This window comes from Sinocyclocheilus grahami, unplaced genomic scaffold (assembly GCF_001515645.1).
Source record: "Sinocyclocheilus grahami isolate Dianchi unplaced genomic scaffold, SAMN03320097.WGS_v1.1 scaffold86.1, whole genome shotgun sequence".
NCBI lineage: Eukaryota > Metazoa > Chordata > Actinopteri > Cypriniformes > Cyprinidae > Sinocyclocheilus > Sinocyclocheilus grahami.
The window spans coordinates 51666-57474 of NW_015505265.1; the positions used below are offsets into that span (position 1 = coordinate 51666).

General features: G+C 44.2%; 1 pseudogene; it reads right to left on the minus strand.

Annotated features, from left to right (window-relative positions):
• Positions 1–5809, minus strand: part of LOC107586866 (cilia- and flagella-associated protein 221-like) — a 20632-nt pseudogene that overhangs the window by 2667 nt on the left and 12156 nt on the right.

Here is a 5809-nt window from a genome sequence, read left to right on the forward strand (position 1 = left end):
TGGTTTGAATTAACGAGCCTTAAAATGGTTATGGGCCGTAACACCTGCCTTCTGTCCCTATTAACACACACACACACACACACACACACACACATAAACAAATTTACTTTGCTATCTAAAGAAGCCTTAGAGTTGTATTGTTTCATATACAGCTAACTGGATACCATTTTTTAGAACACACACACATCTTATTTTTTCAAGTACATCCACAATTAGATAAGAAAAAAATATATAAAATGTATAAACCACACAAACCTTGAATGGTCCGTGTGCTGGAGGGGGACCTGGGGACTGAGGAAGAGCTGGCAGGATGGGGACCCAGGGCAGAACCAGCGGCAACCACAGCGGTGTGTGAGGAGCTGCTGCCTTGGAACGGGCAATGGCGGGCTCCGCCGCTTCGGGAAGGCTTAAAACGAGCCTCGCCACCTCTGAGGGAACATCAGCGGGCTCAGCCGCTTTGGAAAGGCCAGAAGCAAGCCCCGCCGCCTTGGAGGGAACATCAGCGGACTCCGCTGCTTCTGGAACCTTGTGAGTGAGAACCGCCGCCTCAGGAGTTTTGTAAACGAGCCCCGCCGCCACGGCGGGAACATCAGCGGGCTCCGCCGCTTCGGGAAGGCCTGAAGCGAGCTCCAACGCCTCGGAGAGAATACCAGCGGGCTCCGCTGCTTCGGGAAGGCCAGAAGCAAGCCCTGTTGCCTCGGAGGAAACATCAGCGGGCTCCGCCACTTTGGGAAGGCCTGACGTGAGCTCCGCTGCCTCGGAGAGAGTACTAGCGGGCTCCGCCACCTCAGAGGAAATATCAGCGAGTTCCAGAAGCAAGCCCCGCCGCCTCGGAGGGAACCTCAGTGGGCACCACCACCACGGGAGCATTGTGAGCGGACCCCGCCGCCTCGGGGGAACTGTGAGCAGACACCGCCACTTCGGGGGAACTGTGAGTGAACACCGCCGCCTCAAGAGATATGTGAGTGGACACCACCGCTTCTGGAGCTTTGTGAGCGGACACCGCCGCCTCGGGGGAACTGTGAGTGGACACCTTCGCCTCGGGGGAACTGTGAGCGGACACCGCTGCCTCGGGGGAACTGTGAGAGGACACTGCCGGTTCCGGAGCTTTTGTGAGCGTGCACCGCCGCTCGCACCGACCTCAGCGGAGGATCCTGCACGCTGCGTATCAGCCCAGGACGGCCCAGGAACGGGCATTAGGTTCTGGGAACAGCTGACAAGACCTCTGAAGTCTCCTGGATCGCCACTCCAAGAGAACTGTGAGCGGGCTCCACAGCGAACTCCACCCTTAAGGATGAGCCTCTCAAGTACAGAACCCGATTGACATATTCCTCCAGTGACTCCTCGGGGGGCCAGCAAGGCATAAGGGACTTGAAGGGCTCGGCTAGGCCTTCCCAGAAAAAGATCATGAGACAGGTCTTCTCCATAACCGACCAGTGTTTTAGAGTACAAAGATTCCAAAAATGAGGTTTTTGATCTTATCTACACAAATCCACACACCTAAATATACTGTTGCTTAATTTGATAAGAACTGCAGTCTACAAATAGGTTGCTGTGTTAATTCAGTTATTATTTACTTATTTAATTATTTACTGTGTCCCTATAATCCTCCTCGAAGTTTAAGATCTGGTAAACTTAATTTATTGACAATCCCTTGCTCACGGCTAAAACGCAGAGGTGATCAAGCCTTTTCAGTGGTGGGTCCTCGACTGTGAAATAGCTTGCCAGTAGAACTTAGAATGCCCCCTCTTTGGCCAGTTTTTAAATCTCTTCTTAAAACCCATTCGTTTTCACTTGCTTTTAACATGCGTTAAATGTTGCTTATGTTTTAATCTGGTATTTGTGTACTTTGCTTATGTTTATTCAGATTATTTTTATATTGTATTTGTTACTCTACTCATGTAAAGCACTTTGGTCAGTCAGCGAGGCTGTTTTATAAGTGCTTTAAAAATAAATAAACTAAACTAAACTAAATTATTATTAGTTTTTATTTTTATCCTTTTCTTTACTTAGATAAAGATTAGCTGTTTTCCATTCTACTTGACATGACTGAAGTCACACACATTGTAAAGGCACATGTGAGCTGTGTGACATCATCTTCACACCTCCCCTCCCCCGTCTCGTGCTGTAATCCGAATCAGCAGGGAATTTGATGACATTTGTTGTAAAGCTAAACATATGCTGATTGTGGCAGAACTTTAACAGACTTAAAGTTAAACTTAACAGCTTGCACAGAGGGACGAATATCACTGAACCTCAGTCCGGAACTGAAAAAAGGAACATACTGTGCCATTCTAAAGCTGAAATTTCCCCCTAACTTGCAAGATGACCAGGCCAAAGGAATGGTGAAGCATGAACGTTTTAATCTCATTGACAGACATATACACAGCTGCAAAAGCCCACTCTCAACATTTCCCCCCTTCTCAATTAAAGGGAAAAGAAACACTACCTTACACAACACTCTCAGAAAAAACAAGGTACCAAACTTTCACTGGGGTGGTGCCTAATAATATGGACAATTTAGGTCCTAAATGTACTTTTAAGTTAATAAAATTTACCATTTTAGATGTACCTTTGAGTTTTTGTACCGCCCCAGTGAAAACGTCTCAGGTCACGTATGTAACCTTGGTTCCCTGAGTAGGGAACGAGACACTGCGTCCTCTAGGGGTCGCTATGGGGAACGCCTAGTTGTGACCCGTGTCTGAAGCATACATTGAAAAAACATCAACAACACGTTGGCCGGCGACAGCCATGACGTCACTACCGGTGCGACTATAGTATAAATAGGCACCGGGAGAACACATCATCCACTTCTTCGTCTGAAGCTTGCGTCCGAAAGTATGGCAGGAAACCTAGAGGAGTGTCTCGTTCCCTACTCAGGAAACCATGGTTACATACGTAATCTGAGACGTTCCCTTTCAAGGGAACTTCGAACTGCGTCCTCTAGGGGTTGCTATGGGGAATGGTATACCCACGCCACCATGCTGAGGGGAGTGCATGCCAGAAAACCATGGCGAGCACTAACTACCAACTCTACCATAGCCATGGGAGTTGCCCCTGGGACGTTAAGACGGCTGTCAATGATATTATCCCCTACGGCCAAAGGCCTAGGCTACATACCCAAAAACTTACCTGTTAGGGCCAGAACTCCTGGGCCCGGGGTAGAGCTCAAGGCTTGGAATCAGGAATAGATTCCTTTGTGAGTCACACTCACCACCATTGGAGAGACGCCACCACCCGTCCGAGATGTTGAGTATTTATTTGTCGTTTCTGATTTTCTCATTGGCGTGCTCATTTTTGCCACCATCGTTGGTAATGTCGGTGCCATGATTTCCAACATGAATGCATCCCGCATGGAGTTCCAGGCCAAGATCGACTCCATCAAGCAGTACACGCAGGCTTTGTTGCTGTTATGCTTGCCACCTGAAGAGGGCGCTTAACGCTATTGTTTCAAGGTAATGCAGCGGGCAAGTCAGAATCAATTAAATATTGACGAAGACTGCAGCCAGTACTCCTCTGTCTTACAACGTCTCTTTTCATTATATTACAGTGCTGGCCAGAGTTATCAAAAACTGGTTGAAACTAATGTAAAACACTGTGTTTCAAAGAGGTATGTGTTTATTTTTTCCCCAAACCCCACACACCGGTGCAGTCACTCACTCATCACACTCACCCTCAGCTGTGCCCCGTCTTCACTGACTATATATTTTCCTCACTCACCACTCGGCCTGGCTGTATTGTGTGTATGTAATGGTGTTCGTCGTCCCTAGACCTGTTTTTGTTTTGCCTTGTCGGCCTATCTGTTCGAATAAAGAAGTTTTCACCTGCATTTGGACCCAGAACCTTTGTTACACGGTGTGCTTTCCTGACGGTCCCGTGACAGTTGATTGTTATTGGATGAGAAAGTTTAAGTGAGTTAAATGTGCGTTTGCAACTGGAAGTTATCTAGAGCCAAAATGGCGGTGTAAACATACTTCAGTATGTGTGCATTGAATTTATTTAATACACAAGTTTCACAATTTGAGTTGAATTACTGAAATAAATGAACTTTTCCACGACATTCTAATTTATTGATATGCACCTGTACTCTCTGTGAGATGTCATGCTGTAAGTGTTTTATCCAGCATTGGTAAATACGAAAAATGTCCTGCAATTTTGCTGCAATGTTCGAAGAAGTTCTTAGGAATTGCTTCTAAGCTTTGTTGTCTAATCTGCAATATCAAAGCTTTGCTTTCATATTATACCAGACACCAAAGCAGAACATCCTTTAATTTGATAAAATGGAGGGTGTTTAAGTATATTTTTAACATGCGAATAAAATGGAGAGTCCCCATTTTAGTCAATCATGTTCAGTTCTTGTATGTGTATTTTTATTCAGCTAATGAAAAATTGTATATGTGCCGGATTAAATAAAGATACTTTAGAAATTTTCCAAACATTTTGTGTTCATAGTAGATTGATTTGTTGGGAAAAAGATCTACAAGTCATCCATACTGTGCAGTTGTGGGCATGATCCTGTTCAGACTTGCCGTTAATGTGACAATCTATGACTTCAGTGTTGGTTCTCCATGGGGGATGGTAGCCTAACAATTAGACCTACCAAACATTAAAGGGTGGTTAAGGAGCTGTGTTGGAAATGCAAACGTTGCAGGTTTGACTCCTGAGAGAAACACGGAGAGACTGACATGTAAAAAGAAATTAGGTATCAGCATCTAAGCATATTTCATATGAAAAAAAGCCTTTTTATGTTTATTGTTTACATTCAGCTTTGAATACTCACTAATTACAAAAAGGTAAATTGGTCATATACTGAGTCATTCAATCAGACTTATTTCAAACATTTTCATGCATTTAATTAGAGATTTGGTTTTTAAAATTGTAATGTACTATATTTTATAAATGTTGTTTTTCCAGGTCCAAAGATTTGAGAGAGTTGATTATGGAAACAGCAAGACATCACATTTATTATTACAAGAACAGCTTGTAATGCGAATAACATGACAACTATCAGGCGTCAACCTACCATGAACTTTGTGCAACACAGGGTGCTAATTAGGCTGCCTTTTCTCCTGTTTGCTATTGTGAGGTAAATGTGGAGGTGAGACCAGTGCAGCAAAACTTGTGGATGAGACTGTCAGACAGAATAGTCTTGAGTGCACAGCAAACTGTGTAAAATGGGAGCTTGTGCGAGCTTGTCAATGGCTACCGTCAACTGTTTGGTTTCACATTCTTCCAAATATCTTCTTTTGTGTTCAACAGAAGAAAGACACCCATACAGGTTTGGAACAACATGAGAATGAGTAAACAATGACAGAATACATATATATATTTGAACTACAATATATATTTGTGTGTGTACAGTAATCAATAGTGGTGCTCCGATTGATCGGCTACCGATCTCAAGCTGATGACGCGCCAGCCATGAGAGGTTTGGCACGACATGCAGCTGCATGTGTCAGTCTCTGTCGGTGAAATAATTATAATGCTGAAGGTGAGCTACTCACCTTCATATTTCTTCATTAAATAACTTATAAAGTAATTTGAAAACCTTGTGTGAGACGTAATTTCACAAACAGCGTGAGTGAATCACCGCGCGCGCGCTCTCTCTCTCAAAATAGCATGTCTTCAAATCACCACACATCGCTTCTGTCTATAAGCAGCTGCACAGTTGACACAGGAATTGTCACTTGCACAATCGAGGCAGCCACTAAAGTTTATAAATTGCATTACTTTTAATTCTTGCCAGCGTTTAACCATTCAGCGCTCATGCACACTCGCAACGCACACATACAGTATATATATATATATA